This window comes from Heliconius melpomene, chromosome 21 (genome assembly GCF_056956725.1).
Source record: "Heliconius melpomene rosina isolate 202511_hmr_F chromosome 21, ASM5695672v1, whole genome shotgun sequence".
NCBI classification, from domain to species: domain Eukaryota; kingdom Metazoa; phylum Arthropoda; class Insecta; order Lepidoptera; family Nymphalidae; genus Heliconius; species Heliconius melpomene.
Window position 1 is genome coordinate 5433183 of NC_140409.1, and position 18946 is coordinate 5452128.

Below are 18946 nucleotides of genomic sequence, written 5' to 3' on the forward strand. Positions count from 1 at the left end.
ATGGCTGCGAAGATTTGATTTGAGGATTTTTTCATATTTTTAATAATCTTTTCCAAATACATTTGGAATATTCTAAAGACATCAAAATCGTGCGCATGAATTATTAAATACTAGCGGCCCGCCCGCGGCTTCGCTTGCGTGAACTACTTTATTATTAATTTCTATCTCCATGAGTACCTACGTCCTATAAGTAACTCCTATGCAAAATTTCAGATTCCTAGCACATGTAGTTTATGAGATTTCGTGATGAGTGAGTGACCTTTCGATTTTATATATATAGATATCCAATTAGTAAGTATATCCAGCTCCAGAAAATTGGTTAAGAGCCTTAAATAATATCTTACTTCGGTTGCATTTTGTATTTAGATGTAAAATCTGTTCTCCATTAATATTAATAGTAGACAAGCCACTTTGAAAGTATTATTGGAAATTGGAATTAATTTAAGCACCTTTATAAAGCTATTTCAGTTTGAACTCACTAACATGTTTTATAAAATAAAGAATATAATTGCCTCTTATGATATCTAATAAGGATTTAGTAATAAGTATCTATATACATATATGAATAAAATTGAAACGTCTGTCTGTGATCTAAAAATAATCGTATTTTTTCAAGTGCATATTTAACTTAGTATTTAAAATGTTTGTCTGTCTCTATTTCTGTTCGGATTAATCTACGAAATAGCTGAAGCGGTTTTTATGGGACGTTCGCCGAAAGATGGCAGCGGTTGTTAAGCAACATAATTATAGGCAACTTTTCATCCGATTTCCGTGAGATCGGGTTTTTCGGCGGAAATCACGATAGTTATGCGCATTTTTTTGGAGATTAATATAATTTTGAAAAGACACATTTAGCTACCATATTATTACAAGCACTTCTGAAGCATGTACATGAATAACATTTAATTTGTGCTCTATTGAAAACATAACTTATACCAAACAAAGTGAATAACTCATACTATTATTTTTAGTAGTTTATTTGTCCCACTGGTTCTACATCAGGTGTCATCATGAACATAAGCAAGGCAAATAACAAAATTGATCTCTAATTCTCAAGGTCATATAATATCTATTAAAACCCTCAACCGCAGTAGTTCAAAAATACACCTTTTCTTTTCATTTTCTTTTCTTCTGTAAACCTGATTTTACCGAAGACTAATACTAGTATAATGGACCGTTTATTTTGAAAGTGGTGTAAGTCCATTTTCTTTTGTTTCGAGAAAATTAAAGGTTAGTTTATTTGTTGATTTAAAAATACAGGAAAATCATATGAGGTCTGGCATTGTTTCTATTGTTTTACGAACATTTAATTCGTTTATATAAATTTGTTTTTGGCTAATTAGACTACGATAACATATATTTATGTGTTGTAAATGGACTTACACCACTTTCAAAATTAGACAATTGTAAAAATCTATGATTCTCATTTTTCTCAAAAGTGGACTTACACCACTTTCAAAATATACGGTCCATATAATATATATATCTCAACTAATATACAATATCATGTGGAAGAAATAATATATGACATAATACAAACAAAAATAAACATTTAGTCAATATCCTTTTGAACTTAACTAAGGTGTAATTCCCTTAGTAAAATGGATGTAGCAAATATCCGTAGCAGATTGGTAGTAGATTACGTTCGATTAGATTTTTAATGGCTCGGTTTGATTAATAGGGTGCATTTCAATACTAGAAATGAACTATAAAATGTATGGATTCATTCATTTACACAAATTAGTGCATAAACATAGTTATTTGTGAAATTATAACTATTTATTTTAATTTATTATTTCTTTTGCGTGGACTTTATGACATTTACGAGAAACGTTCAATGTATTTATTCTCTTTGTCAGCAAGAAAAAGCACACAAATTAACCCAAAAATATTATTATTTTTCAATATAATCCCCCATAACCTGAATGCAGTTGTTACATCGTGATATTATTATTGTCAATTCCCTGTAAAAAAAAAATCCTCCTTGCCTGAGAAATACACCTTTTTCCTTCAATTGCTTCCCTTAAATTACGCAAAGTTGAGGTGTAGGATTTAATCAGAAATACGTAGAGAAGTGCGTTTTAATTTAAAAAAATATATACTTTTGTAAAAGTTATATTTTCTGTAAATGACATACAGGTATGGTATAGCAATGCGTTGGTAAAACAAGGCAGCGAGCGCAGGGTCACTTCCGTGGTTCGGGTCTCTAGTATATAATTATGCGTTGGTAAAACAAGGCAAGCGAGCGCACGGGTCACTTCCGTGGTCACTTCGTTCACTGGTAAGTGGAGGAGAGTCCTCTAGTATAAGTAATTAGACATTTAAAACAAATCGAGCTAAACTAATAATTTCCAAAAGTTTATCCAACGTTATATTTCGACATTCACCAATGCTATATTCATCACGCAGTTGATTCATATAAATAAATATTTTCCTAAATAAGTACTATGAGAAGAGTTTATATTCATCATGTAAACTAAAAATATTGTAAATAAAATCTACATATTTTATATGACATGGGTGTAAAAATCAAAAGTTCATTCGTCAAAGGAAATATGTTACGGTTAGATGCACTTGAAGAGCTACATATTTACATTGCTGACTTGTCGACTGATTTCAGCCCATCTCTATAGGTACTTTTCTTCATTTTATATATTAGATTCAGTTTTTACATTTAAAATTGATGAATATGTATTATTTATTCATTTAATAAATGGAATAAGTTTCTGAGAAATCGAACTTTATCTTTAGAATGTAAACGTTTATTTTAAATCTGAAATAAAAACTGTCATCCTACACACTACAAAAATAATTGTTATATTTTTAACCGACTTCTTTATCAAGAAGGAGGAGGTATATTCGACAACTATATTTTTTATGTGTCCGTCAATTGAGAACAGATTTTAAAATATTTTTTATTTTAAAAATCGTTCCTATTGGTTCCATTAACACAAAGTCAGGATCTGATAATGGAATCCTAAGGAAATTGAGGTAGATTGATTGATTTCTCGATATATGGCGTTTCGAGCGTGCCAGTTGAGCACAATTCATTTTGCCAATGTCACGTTGTATGGAAAACACATGAAGGAAATTGACCGGTAATAAAAAAGATAAATATACGCAATTATAGAATACATGTAAAAAAAAGAGATCCTGTGTAAGTACAGCCGAGCCCCTTATTTGTACCCTTAGGAGGTGAATTCTAAAAAAAACATGACACATGTGTTCAATGAAATATTTTTAAGAGTCTGAATTTCAATTTTAATAAAAACAGAGTTGATTTAAAAAAAATCCATACAAACTTTCAACCCCTATTTCATCTCTTTAGGGTTAAAATTTTTCAAAGTCCTTTCTTCTTCTTAGATTATAGCCAAATTATAAAAACAGACATATATAATATAACTTTAGTACGATTCATTGTTTTATAGCTTGTTTAAAGATTTTTGTAGTTTTGGCTTGAATTTTTATACAGTCGAGCATAATGTAAATGACGCGTATTCGTAGTTACCGTAAGTAAGCATCGATCGAGTTCTCTAACTTCTCGTCGCTTGTTCGTTTCGTCGTTTTTGTGTAGTAACATTATGGTTTGACCTACTAAATTACTTTGTTAGACCTACAATTTTTTTAAATGGCTATTTAAACGGAACGAACCTGGTAGAAATGTCTCACACACATAGTTAACGAGGTTATAGCAATTTATTCTGAAGTTACAAATAGTTCCTGTGTTAAGTTAAGATTTAGAAAAAGAGGAGGACAGGAAGACAAAGTCAAGAAGTAAGTATAGCAAACAGATGTGCACATAGCAGGGTATGCAAGGGAAACCATGGAACCTAGGGGTTAAGTTCGTTTCCCATTAAGACACTTACGTTTCCAACTTTCCAGCGAATTCGTGAGGCATTGCATTTTGAGTAGCGGAAATAAACGCCGCGCTTTGCTTGATTACCAGAGCGAGGAAATGGAAATATTATAATATTTCATTCCCCCGAAGAGGAATCAAACCCACAACCATCGCGTTTACGGTCGCACATTGTACCCCAATTAACTAGTTTACTTAACACAAAAAAATATAAAATTAATGTTAAATTATTTAACATTATTCGTCTAAAAATTAGAAATGTTAATATTGAAAACAATCAGTCGTCCTCCCATACAGATTCCGACGCAGGTCGACGTGGCCGGCCGACAAACCACGGGGCCAACTTATATTGACGGGTACTTATATGATCGGGGTGGCTTCAATATCGCTTCTAGCTCTATTTGTATACAGATAGTGTTTGAAATGTCCACCGAAATACTATTTGTATAGAAATTGTATTTCGGTGTTAAAAGTGCTGGTTATTATTTATTTTTGAACTTTAGATATTTCACGAGACGGTCCTTTAATTATATAAAAAAAATGTATCAGACAAATAGAAATATAATATACAAATAACAATAAACAAATCCAGTAAAAAGTAAACAACGGTTATGGTTGTTTATTTTTTTCATGTTAAAATGAAGAAATTATCCAATCACAAAAAAACAACCAACCAAATTAATAAAATTAATATTATACTTCCGTCTATCGTTTATTATAATATAGAGTGAGAGTGCTTTACATTTTTTTAATATATTTTATGAATTGCTAAAGATATCTTTTATTGGATTTTGTTATGAAACTATTCGAAGTTAGCTTATTTTTGTAGAAATAACTGGTTTTTATCAACAGCTTTTCTCCATTGATAGACTGATATTGAAAGCAATTGTTTTTTCAAAAAGTATTATTTATTCCGTTTAGTTGGTTGGATTTTATACCGAAGGTTATAAAGACCCTGCAATATGGAGTAGATTGAGTTGGAGGGCAGACTCTAGTACTAGACAAATGCCATGTAGATGCCAATATAGTTTTTAAGAAATATTAAGTTTATTGAAAAATATATATAATTCCGGATTTCAACACTGTTTTATTTTACTGTTTTATAGTTTCAAGAGGAGCAAGATTATCTGATGATTAAATCATTGATTCCTTGTAATTTCCATATAAAAATTTCAGTCCACATTCTATATGACACTGACTGACTGTTACTTTGCCCACTAATTGTCAATTGCCCATACTAATTGCCCACTAAATTAAAAAGATAACTAGTTACCGATTCCTTAGCTCTTAAGGTTACTAACTAATGTTAGTAGAATGTACGCAACCGTCTGCACTTAGTTAAACTTCAGGCAAGAGATAATCCAGCAATTTCGTAGTGAGGCTTTAAAGGTTTTTTAATAAATATAGTCGAAAATTTACACTGAACAAATTGGAAAAATTTAACATGGGGTTGCAGGGATAAAGCGAAATCCAAATCAACCATTTTAAGCTTTCATCTATATATGTATGTTTGTATAAGAGGAAATTGCGCAAGAACTTTTTGCACAGGTATATAAGTCTGAATATAAAGAGTTGCAGAGTTTCATTTCAATCGATCGACTACTTCCCAAGTTACATGCTTTAGCTCCCCTATCTACCCTATACTTATATAAAGTGTTGGCATGTGAACTATTACTAACCCAAGAGATCCTGTTTGCGGGTTATTACTTTCTTGTAAAAAATGTTAAAGAAAAAAAGATGGGTATCTTTGATGGGTAGTTTTTGATATATATAGTCATGAACTAACTTGTTGAGACAATTTAATTTAAAGTCTTGGTTTCGAATAAATATCTAAGTAGCTCTAGGTTTTTTTTTTTAATATACAAGTAGGGTGGCGTAACATAATTTTGACATTTTTTAAGCCACCAATAAATCAACACACCACATTTTTAAAGTCAATAACTTATTTTAAATTATTATGTATTGAAGTACAAGAAGCCAGTCGTACTGTAAACGCTGGTCATGGGTTCGATCCCCACTAGAAGAAATGAAATATTTATTTTAATTTATATTTTCATTTCTTCGCTCTGGTGTTGAGGCAAAGCGCGACGTTGAGTTCTGCTACTCAACATTCAATGCGTTCAGAATTAAGCGAAAAGTGGGGGACGAAGTATCTTGACATTAAGTTCTCTCTGCCTATCCTGTTGCTTGTGGAATGCAATGTGAACCTGATTTTTTAAATATATTTAAAGTATAGATATCATGTTTACATACTATGAAAGTTATTTTGGTAGCAACTACAATACTGTAAGACTATCAGTTAGTATTACATTAAAATCTAGTTTGTTTTAATCTCTTGTAATTTCATTAATATGCATGATATTGTATGTTAATTCGGTTTTATAACAGTACTGAATCATAATTAAGGAATAATAAATTATGTTTACAATTTAGCTGTATATTTATTATTTAACTATACTATATTTTATTATTTAACTGTTTCTCTTGTAACTTGAAGTCTAGAAGAAGATTATAACAACAATTACAAATTAATATATTAAAAACAGTTATACTCGTAGGGTTTAAAATGCTAGTTTTACAGCCTTTCTTCCTCCAGGCAATTACAGTTAAGCGATAGCCCCTTGAGATGTTGGTCGAGGCTTTTCACGATTTAACCGTTTTCTGAAACAACTACAGGTACAATGTTGCACGGACACTCCAGGCCAAACTCGTGACGTTGATATGAAATTAAAGTAAGTAAAATCTATACAAGATAATAATAAAATAAAATAATAATAAAAAGTTCGAAAAATTTCAAAAATCACATAGATTTTCAGGTGTCGCCTAAGTACAGTGTCTAAGAAATGCATCTGTCCCTAGTCAAGTTTCCGGCATTCCCATCTTTTACCCCATTTTGATAAGTAGTTATAAAGAAATGTAGGAAATACCTTTAATAAATAAATAAATATTTGTAGTTCCTTTTTATTACCTCTAAAGTAGTCTGAAAGGTTATCAAAAACAAATTCGTTGCGTTCACTGCCGTATGTTTATCACTAAAATTTAAAATACTTTTAACCTAAATACTCTTGTTTTAGTTCTCGTTCGCTTTTATCGTGTCGATGCGCTCTATGCACGTGCCTTTCAAATTACAGCAATGTAGAAAAAGTTCGATAAGACTACACTTTGTCAATGCAAACACAATATAAAACAACTGTTTACTTACTGCTGAAAGTAAAATTCTCTTATTCTTATTTTATGTTTGTAAGCGAAATTTTCTAACAAGATATTATTAAATTGAATTACCTCAGATTTTTAAAAAAATATTTTCTTATATTTATACTTATTCTTCCGGTTATGACGTACGGGGAGGAGACATGGACTCTAATGAAAGGCCTCGTCCACAAATTTCAAGTCGCTCAACGCGCCATGGAGCTGGCTATGCTCGGTGTATCTCTTAAGGATAGAATCCGAAATAAGGAAATCCGGAGGAGAACCAGAGTTACCGACATAGCTCAAAGAATTGGTAAGCTGAAGTGGTAATGGGCGGGGCATATCTGTCGTAGAGCCGACGGCCGCTGGAGCAGACGTGTCTTAGGGTGGAGACCCCGTACAAGACGACCGGTGGGACAACCTCTTGCCAATGGCCGACGACATAAAGAACTTGGAAGCGGATGGGTCCGAAAAGCTGAGGATCGAGTGTTGTGGCGAGAATCGGGGAAGGCCTATGTCCAGCAGTGGATAAAAGATGGCTGTTGATGATGATGATGATGATGATGATACTTATACGAGTATATCAACCCCTTCATAAATTCATACCCAAGTTCTCATGCTCAAGTTGACAAATATGAATTTGTGCATATGCAGAAAATTTTGTATGAAATGAACTACAAATATAAATTTGCAGTTTCAGTTTGCAGTTGTGTGAAATATCATTTTTTTTTAATTTTGGCTTTTCGGATTTTTTTCTTTATTGTAAGTTGTAAATAAGTTCTCATTTCGCGCTAAATTTTATAACTGTATGTGCTTACGTGTATAAATGCTCGTAACTTTCGATTGCGTATACTTAAAAGCATATTTTTTCTGTTCTTCATACTATCATTATTATATACAAATTTACTTAATACAAATAGCCAAAGCGTCTAATTACTACGCGTGAATAGACAAACTAAAGTACGTTATAGTACTCTATACTCGTAGATACGCGGTAATTACACTTTCCATATTAACTCAATATTGGCTAACATATGTATGTAGTGGTAATCTGTAATTTACCGCAAATATGTTCATAATTTTAGTATGGTAGACTAATTACATGTACACCACTCCCGTAAGTGAATAAGCCTATATAAATAAGTTATATAAGTGTCTAAGCAGTAATCATACATTTTGATATAAATCTACTAATTTTTAATACCTAATGGCTACTAACAATTTTACAATGTGATAAAAATATTACTAACTTTCACATTCAAAGATGTCAAATTACGGATCTATTTAATGAAAATAAAAACAGCTTCACGTCGTATCCCGCAGAATTCATCAGAAAGTGGAGAGCGGAGTATCTTAACACTAGGCTCTCCTACCCTACCACATGCTGTATACAATGAGAAGCTGAAAAAAAAATTCGAAATTTATTCTTCCAAATAAATTCCATTTTCATTGAACAAATGGAACAGACAACAGGAAATATCCTGTATTTAGCGTGCTCTTTAAATTTAAATAATCAAGTGCACATAAGATTGTTGCCCATTATTATACATATTAAAATATAAATAGTTTAGTAAAATTGTAATTTCTAAATTGTAAATTCAAATATGGACTGCTTTTTTGAATGACACCATAAATTATTCCTCTCAGCAAAGTTTACTTAAAACGACTTCCCGAATATGGAACCAAGGAAGGTAACAACATAATAGAGAATAACCACGGGTAACGGATTGTTACACAAAAACAATTGCAAAAGCCGCGGTTAGGTAAGCACTAAACATGTTGCACTTACAACTACTTAGGCACAATGTTAGAATTTGTACGTCTTAGTTTGCAAATTAAATACTTTGTCTTAAAATACATCAAATACATCATTAAAATACGTAAAATACATCATTAAATTAAGCATTTAGCTTAGTTTATTTGACTGTTAATATAATTATCTCAATTGTTTTTAAGTTTCAAGGAAGACTGATTGGCAAAGAAAAATTAAATATTTCAAAATACGTTAGTATATGTACAAACTTAAAGAAAAACTAAAATGAATAAAATTATATTTTTATAACTTCAAAATAAAGTGAAATTGGTATAATGATTAACACTATTGATTATTTTTATATCTTTAATTTCATTTATTCTACGATATTTTTGGAGTCGGCAGTGCCAACTTGGATATTTTATTTATTCATCCGTTTAGCTTATGCTCATGCTCAAAGCGTAGGCTTCACCGAAAAAATATTGTTGTCGAATATAGAACCTCCTTCGTTTTGCTGCTTCGTTATGAAATTTGCTATTTCATTAGACTTGTATTCTCCAAATGATAATTTAAGTTTTAAGTTAGAGTTTCTAGTGTCTATAAATAAATCTATGCCTTTATTACAATCCTTGAAACATATTAAGCTAGTAGGGAACATCTATTATTATAACTGCAGCATTAAGGCCGGCACGACAAGGCGCGCAGCGGTCCGGTCAGTCTGGTGCATTTCCATCGCGTCGCACTACTTCCGATCTGCAATGCATTTATTCGATTTATTTTTAAATTTTTGCATTGGTATTTAATATATTTTTTTTATTTTATTTAACTCCAACTGAAAGACAATTTGAAATTAGTCGTTGTGTTGTTTAAAAAATAAGACAGTAATTTATTCCGTAATTTATTTTTGTAAAAAGAACTCTAAAAGTTATTAAAAATGAAAATGAGAAATTTCATTAGTAATATAGAGAACATATTATTAGGGTTCCGTACGTTTTAAGGAAAAAAGAAACCCCTATAAGATCACTTTGTTGTTCCTCTGTCTGTCATGAGCCTGAGGAAGAGATACCAAAATGAAATTCAAACCATCTACTCATATCTACGGTCCCTTGATTTTCTGAAAAAAATTGTATATCTATATTTACTTAATAACATACAAATGGCCGTTTATGTGGCAAAAAAACGACGAACGTATTTCGACACTAAAGGAATCAAAATTAATAAGGTACTTTCGGTTGACCTACAATTAAGAAATTTGGCACCTAGCATCTACAGGTAGTTCAGGAAAAAAAAACTAAAAACTATAAATTTGTGGTTAAATCCTAAAAAAGAATAGCCTTAAAAGGGGAAAAATTTGGTATTAAAGCCGCTAGTTCAAGTGATCTATCAGATTAAAGGGCTCTGACTAAGCTAATTTTGAATTTCACAAAGAGCTCAAGACCTCCAATTTTTGTACGGAACCCACTGTAGGCCATCTCAACTTGCGCTTGTCCGGTTTATCCCCATTAATTTGCATTTTGTTATTAAAGAGATATAATTTTAAACAGTAAAATGTATTTATATTCAAATGAGCTTCCAATATTTTCATTTTGCATTTTCTAAGTCTTAAGCAACTTACTTTGTATATGTATATTTTCCTTTTATCAAATAACCAGTTTTATAATTATTGATGTTTTATGCTAATGTAAAGCAAATTTTAATAATTTTCAATCAATCTATCAGCTTCACGCTGTACCCCGCACACAGCATGGTAGGCAGAGGGAATCTAGTGTCAAGACACTCCGTTCCCCACTTTCTGCCGAATTCTGGAGGCATTGCGTGTTTAGTGGCAGAACTCAACGCCGCGCTTAGCCTCGACACGAGAGTGAAAAAATGGAAATATAAACATAAATAAATATTTCACTCCCTCGAGCGGGGATCGAACCTACAACCGTCGCGTTACAGTCAAATCCTTGTGCTGCTGCGCCACGATGTCTAATAGATAATTTATATTCAAATTTTCGGTGTTTTAAAGGTTGCATAAAATCACAAAATCTACAACTTATATTTGAAACATGAGACAATGAACTTATAAACAACAGGAGAGGCGAAGAGAACAGTTCAACGGTGTTATATTCAGTTGACTCGAGTTAGTCGAAGCAAAACTTTCCAGTGTAGTTGTACTTTATTGCTGATATCGAAGTCGTAGGTGGTCCCAAGGTGTAATGACGTAATACGACACTTTTATTGATTCCAAAGCTTCAAGCGGGCGAAGCCACCCGGATTCGCTAGTTCTTATATAAACACTAGCGGCCCACTCGCGGTTTCACCCGCGTGAACTATGTTATTATTAATTTCTGTCTCCATGACTACGTCCTAGTGACGTCTATGCAAAATTTGAGACTACTAGCATTTCTAGTAACGAAGTTTCATACAAACTTTCGACCCCAAAAACAACCCCTTAGAAGTCGAATATTGCAAATTCCCGTCTTAGCGAGCACCTACGTCCTATAAGTGACGTCCATGCAAAATTTGAGATTCCTAGCACATGTAGTTTCTGAGATTTCGTGATGAGTGAGTGACCTTTCAATTTTATATATATAGATTAGTCATATTTTCACGCACACTTTGCAATTTTTTTTAATAACACAGAACAGATTAAAAGAATCGAAAATACATTTACTTTTAATTTAAATAGACTAATGTGAAACAAACATCAATATTATTTAAGCGAGTACATAAACTCTATAAATTAAAAGAACAGTGTATTATAAAGAGATTCCTTCAAGAACATGAATAATTTTCTTTTAATTAATAAAGTTCCGTATCTTAAAAAACTCTACTCTTTTGGGATTTTTGTTATATGTTACAATTCATTTTGTATGAAAAAAACTATAAAAAATAAGTTTGTTGTGGTTTCTTTTTGGTGATATATTTGTTATTTGTGAGTTATTATATATTTATAAATTTCTTAGGTTCTCTGTCTGTATATTTGATATCACCTTTCTTAGGCCAACCTATAACTGCTTACAACAATTTCTATTTAATATATATCCAACAAAATACAACGTCACCTAACTGATAAAAAGTAAAAATATTCTAGTTATATAACGTACTAGCGGCCTGCACGCGGCTTCGCCTGCGTGAACTACGTTATTTTTAATTTCTGTCTCCATGAGTACCTACGTCCTATAAGTGACGTCCATGCAAAATTTGAGACTCCTAGCATTTGTAGTAACTAAGTTTCATACAAACTTTCAACCCCAAAAACAACCCCTTAGAAGTCGAATATTGCAAATTCCCGTCTTAGCAAGCACCTACATCCTATAAGTAACTCCTATGCAAAATTTCAGATTCCAGAAGTCAGAGACCTTTCGATTTTATATATATAGATTATCATTAAAAGTATAAAATTTTAGCGAAACGTGGGTATTACAGAAGAAGAATGAAAGAAAGATGAATGCCGTTGAGATGCGATCTCTTCGTAGGATATGCGGAGTCAGCTTAGCTGATCGAATCCGCGATGAAGAGATACACAGAATGGCAGGTACTAGCGAGAATGTAACGGTGAGAATGAAGAAGAACGTGCTCAGATGAATTAGGTAAGTCTAACGACTGAGCGATGAAAGAATGGCAAAAAAGATCTATGATGGAATAATGAGCGTTAAGAGAGGTAGGGGGAGACCTCGGTTGACCTTCGAAAAAACAGTATCAAAGATATTGAAGGAAGGTCACGTAAAGAGCATGAGGATCCCCCGGAGATCATGTATGAAAAGGTTGATGACATTGGACGAGGCGAAAGAGATATGTAGAAACCGTAGCGTGTAGCGCTCCGTTCCCTCTGACTACCCAACTAGGGATAAAGCTTGAAGCTATATATGTAAGTATGTATAATTTTTTTATGAACTTATTTTATGCTCTTTTGTTCTTGAAGTCGATTCTTTTTATTTTTTTTTATTTCACATTTATGTTTTTGATGATTGATGAAAGATTTTTTTTAAATAGCTTTGATTTATTTTCTTACGTTCTATGAAGTAATGTCCATTCGTAAGTTTCTTTTACTTTCTTGATAATAATAATCAATAATTTAAACATAAATATAGCATTCAAAGTCAAAGTCAAAGTCAAAATATCTTTATTCCATAAAAATGCTTAACATTCACTTGGACATGTCATAAAAGATAAAAAAAAATGGAAAACAAAATAACCAAAAAAAATGTGCAATTTTGACTTGAAAAAAGCCCGTTCAAATGGTTGAGCTCATGAGAAGATACAGGCAAAGAAACTCATGGCCACTCTTTTTAAATGCCAACATTTGTTATAAATCACAATTAACAATTTTAACTTAGAAATAGAGCAACTCATTTCCAAACATCTTTATCGCGAACATAATCATTAACAGAGTAATATGCTTTTTGGCAGAGCCTGTGCTTTACCACTTTTTTAAATTTGTTCAGTGATAAATTAACCACGTCGTTTGGAAGTTTGTTATAAAAGTGTATACTTTGACCTACGAATGAGTGAGACACTTTATGGAGCCTAGAGAAGGGCACAGCAAGCTTATTTTTATTTCTTAAATTATATTGATGGAGGTCACTGTTTTTATTAAATTTATTAATATTCTTATGCACATATACTAAGTTGTCGTAAATATATTGGGAGTGTAGTGTGAGGATGTTAAAGTCTTTGAATTTATTCCTTAGTGACTCCCGTGGACCCATTTTATAGACTGCTCGGACAGCCCGTTTTTGGAGCACAAAAATGGTATCTATGTCAGCGGCACTACCCCAAAGTAATAGGCCGTAAGACATAATGCTATGAAAATAGCTGAAGTATACTAAACGCGCGGTGTCAACATCGGTCAGTTGACGAATCTTGCGGACAGCATACGCTGCCGAACTAAGTCTACCAGATAAAGTTTCTATATGCGGACCCCATTGTAACTTAGCATCTAATGTTATACCTAAGAAAACAGTTTCATTAACTACTTTAAGTTCCTTATTGTTCATCAAAACCCTGGTTTCTACTTGTTGAACATTCTTAGTAAAGAACCTGATACATTTAGTTTTACTACTATTTAAAAGCAAGTTATTGGCACTAAACCAGCGCAATATCCTAGAAAGAGCATTGTTTACATCGTCAATTTCCAATTGCTGTCTATTAACCTTAAAAACTAAAGATGTATCATCTGCAAACAACACCATTTCACAGATATCTCTCATAAGGTGAGGTAAGTCATTAATGTACAAAAGGAACAAAAACGGACCCAGAATAGAGCCTTGTGGCACCCCTAATGCTACAGGTGACCCGTGTGATAGTTTCCCGTTGACATTTACCTTTTGAATCCTATCACTTAAATAAGAAGTGAGAAGATCCAAAGCAATGCCTCTTATACCATAGTGGTGTAGCTTCCTGATAAGAGTTTTATGCTGCACACAATCAAATGCTTTGGATAAGTCACAAAACACCCCAAAGGCATCACGTGACTCCTCCCAAGCCGCGAATACACTCTCTAATAATTTGACCCCAGCATCAGATGTTGACCTTCCACGAGTGAAACCAAATTGACCTGTGTGCAGTAATTTATTTTTATTAAAATAAGTAAGAAGCTGACTGAGTATCAGCTTTTCAAAAATTTTACTAAACGTAGGTAGTACTGAAATCGGTCTGAAATTTGTGGGGTCTTGCGTACTACCTGATTTAAACAATGGAGTTATTTTACTATATTTCATCAAATCAGGAAACACTCCACAATCAATACATCTATTAAAAATTGTAACTAAATCAGGAATCAAAATATCAATTAAAGAATTTATGATATTAACTGAGACACCCCACAAGTCGGCTGTCTTTTTCATACTAATTGATTTGAAAGCTACACTAATGTCTGAATAATTTACATGACGGAAAACGAAACCATTATAAAATTCGGGAACATTGTCTTTAATTAACGATTCTGCAATAGTGGTGGAAGAACCCAAATCGTTTGTTAGACTGACTGGGAAAGTAGAGAAAAACTTTTCAAATGCAATGGCCACTTCCAAATCGGAATCAACAATGTGACCGTAAATACTAAGTTTAAAATTAGAATCTTTCACCCTAGTTCTCCCAGTCTCGGCATTAACAACCTTCCAAGTGGCTTCAATTTTATTATTACTATTTCTGATTTTTGTTTTAATAAATAAAGATTTAGCAATTTTGCAAACTCTTTTGAAAATTTTAGAGTAAGATTTTAAGTACTCTTTAAACTCTTCACCACTATTAAACTGTTTTTCATAATATAACATATACAGTGTCTCCTTACTCTTATAAATACCTGCTGTGGCCCAGTCTCCAAAGATAGGACTATCAGTAATTGTAATCTCTTTGGGAGTAAATATTGAATGAAATTTATTAATAAAAGAGTAAAAAAAAGAATTGTACAAAGAATTGGGAGGTAAAGTTATATCTAAAACTAGTAAATTAGTTAGTAAACTAACTCTCATACGTTCCAAACGACTAGCTGTGACAGGTACAACAGCAATTCTTTTCTTAGCCACCTGTTTTTTCTTACTATAGAATTCTACTAGCTGACCAGAGTGGTCAGAATCCAATTTATTAATAATGCTTTTGTAGCATGGAATAATGTCAGTAAATATGTTATCTATACAAGTACTAGTCGTAGGAGTTATTCTGGTTGGCTCCATAAATAAATTAAGTAAATTGTGTGACTTAAAAAGACTTAATAAATTAATGGTGGGACTAAAACTTTCCAAAATATTAACATTAAAGTCCCCACACACTAACAAAGGCTTACCCGACTTGGTAAGTTTGCTTAAGGCCTCATCCATTACTTCTAAAAATAATTTTAAATTGGCGGAGGGAGGTCTGTATACACATATAACAATGAATTGCTCTAATTGAACACACGCTAATTCGATAGAACATTCTACAGAAAGGGACACAATATCTTTCCGTTCCTTGAACTTAAGGTTCTTGTTTAATATTATAAGCGACCCCCCGTGTATTGTGTTGATTCTGCAGAATGAGCTTCCTACCCGGTGGTTTCTGAAATTAAACATGAGCTGGTTCACCTTTAACCAATGTTCAGTAATACACAAAATACTAATTTCCTCCGAGTTCATGAATAATTCCAGCTCTAGCTGCTTGCCCCCCGTCAAGCAACAGATGTTCTGATGAACTAATCTAATAGAATTAACATTTTTATTATTATTTTTGCACCGATATTGTGATGATGTGCAATGTGCGTGATTATTGTAATTTAATTGTAAAGCTGGCTGGATCAAATGGATATTTAATAATAAATTAGAGCTAGAGGTTGCTACCTCTGTTGTCTGAGAAATTAATTTAAATGTTGAGAAATGTCAACAGAGTGTAAATTATTAGACATAATGTCAGAATAAATTGGAATGTCAGTCTGCTCAATAGAAGCAGTTGAAGTAGTAGCCAAGTTCTTGGCTGATAAGTCAAAATAATAGGATAGCACAGAAGCTATCTGTCTCTTAAACCTATGACCAAAATAATATTTACTTTGAGTCAAAAATAAAGTTTTACTAACTATTTTGTTAGTGTCAATTAAATGAAATTTGTCATTATATGTACTTATTGTGTGCAGAGTAGAGTTTAGCTTATATCTGTAATTATTTTCCGCTTCTGGCTGATTTTTACAATAAGGAAATGTAAACAAAATTATTTTACTTATATCTAAGTTTAATAATGACTTACAATACTCATTTAACTGTTTTTTGTTTAAATTTCCCCTATTACTTGATAATATAACAAGTTTGTCACACTTATTAAATTTATAACTTAAACTTCTCTGCATGAGAACTTCAAAGGATGCTGACGGATAACAAAAACTAACAGCTGACTGTCCCGGTAAACAAGAATTCAAAATTGAACCCATATTCCTTCCAATATCATCACTAAATAAAACTATGTTTTGTGCATTAACTAATGAACTAGGTTCATGAATTGATGCACGAAATGACTGCTGTGACCTGAACCTACTACTACTATTATTATGAAGGCTGTCACACAAGGGGTTGGTCAAGGGGACGCACACCGGAGTACTTGCAGGTGATTGCTGTGATGAACGGGCACAATCACAAGAGTGATTGTTGATTAAAGAATCAAAACGTTCAGTGTTATTTGTGGACAGTGTAATAAGATTGTCCATCACCTTGGAATACTCTTGTATTTCGTTCAATGAATTGACATACTTTTTATTATGTATATCAAGGGAGTCTTTTAAATAATTAATTTCACTTTGTAGTGCTTGTGTATCAGCTTCATAATTTAACCTACACTTATTTAGTTTTTTTGTGCACATTTCTAAATCATCATATAGTTCCAATTTCTCCTTACTTAATTTTGCACACTTGGACATATAACTATGTTGTTTTATAAATTTTTTAGTTTTGACAATAAACTTATTGATTTTTATGTATTTTTTTTTTTAGTTTGTTTCTACTGCAGTGAGGCAGACTTGATCCTTTTTTAAGATTGAATAACGATGTGTCATTCTTGGTGAGATCAATAATTGAGTGACTATGTCTGTCCAACACAGGAGAAACCAACTGCGGGGCACTCTCAACTAACTCATTATACAAGCTAATATTATGTGACACGGTAGCATTCTGAGCATCCTCCTGTAACTTAGTAATGAGTGTGTGAGCCTCTTGCAGCTCCTGCTCCAAGGTAGTTATCCTAATAAGGGCCTGCTCATATTCATCGCTGCACCGGTCAAACTTATCTACTAAATCTTTGAGAGTATCCCGTTCCTTTACAATTGTTGTTAATTCTATGTGTATAGCAGTCATTTCTTTCTTAAGCCTAGTGTTATTGTCTAATAATTGTAAAAGTTCTATTTCATTATCTTGCCTTTCACACTGTAATTGGGCACACAAATCCTTAGTGTTTTTTAATTCTTGTAAAGTCAGTTGGAGTTTGGACTCCTCCTGACGAGATAGTGCTCTGCGAGTCATCATTTTGAGTAAAGTATTTTTTGAGTAAAATTCAGAGTTTTGAGTTAAATTAAAAATACAAAAAACAAAATTAAATCAGCTTCACGCTGTACCCCGCACTGTTAAGGCACTCCGTGTTGAGTGGCAGAATTCAACGCCGCGTTTTGCCTCGACACCAGAGCGAAGAAATGATAATATAAATTTAAATAAATATTTCATCTCCTCGAGTGAGGATCAAACCCACGACCAGTCGGTTTTACATTCACACTCTGAGCCTCTGCGCCACGTACCAACGTTAGTGCGTACCAACTATAATATTTACTAAAATATTAATTAAAACAAACAAGTATCGAAAGATTAAATAAGAGAGTCAAATTATTAACTAGGTATATTGAATCTGAAGTCCAAATACGATGGTTCCCTTGAAATTAACGTCACTTCATATATTACCATATTAGGCGTGAGCCCGTGTAACTATAGTATACCCTGTGACAGGTGTCGTTAACAATGCAGTTAATCAAGCCTCATTTATTTACGGCTATTTATTATATATCTACGTATTCAAAAATAATATTAAAATACTACTATAATAAATAAATCAGCTTCACTCGACTGCTCGCACAGTAGGGTAAGCAGAGGGAACCTAATGTTGACACCCGGTTTCCCAATAATAATAATAGCATATCTAATGGATATTTAAAATTCATATCACAATTCCATAATTGGTGGAATTCAGGGCAGACGTGGTGCAGGGCTACAAAATCTGAATGAATACGCGGTAGGTTGTGGTTCGATTCCCACTCGAGGATATGAAATATTTTATATTCTCATTTCTTCGCTCTGGTGTCGAGGCAAAACGCGGCGTCGAGTTTCGCCGCCCACGCAATGCCTCCAGAATTAGACGCAAAATGGAGAACAGAGTGCCTTAACACTCGGTTCCTGTTGGGTAGGCAACGGCTGCGTGATGCTAAAAATAATAATATTTAAACATAAAAGTACTAGGTACTAGCAAGTACCATATTACTATCTAACGAATGTTTAAAATTCTTGTCTCAAATTCATGTCTCAATTATATTTTGAATCGTCAACTCGACATTTTCAACTATCAAAAGTTCTTGTAAGCAAAGTTCCAGATAACATAATACTTCCATAAGTTTTGAAGTAATATGAGCAGTAGAAGTACTTGCCGAGAGGCGAGAAGCGATA

General features: G+C 32.8%; 1 protein-coding gene across 1 annotated transcript in view; it reads right to left on the minus strand.

Moving 5' to 3' along the window:
- Positions 1–18946, minus strand: part of LOC146526993 (uncharacterized) — an 81776-nt gene that overhangs the window by 48239 nt on the left and 14591 nt on the right. The gene's annotated exons all lie outside the window — the stretch shown is intronic.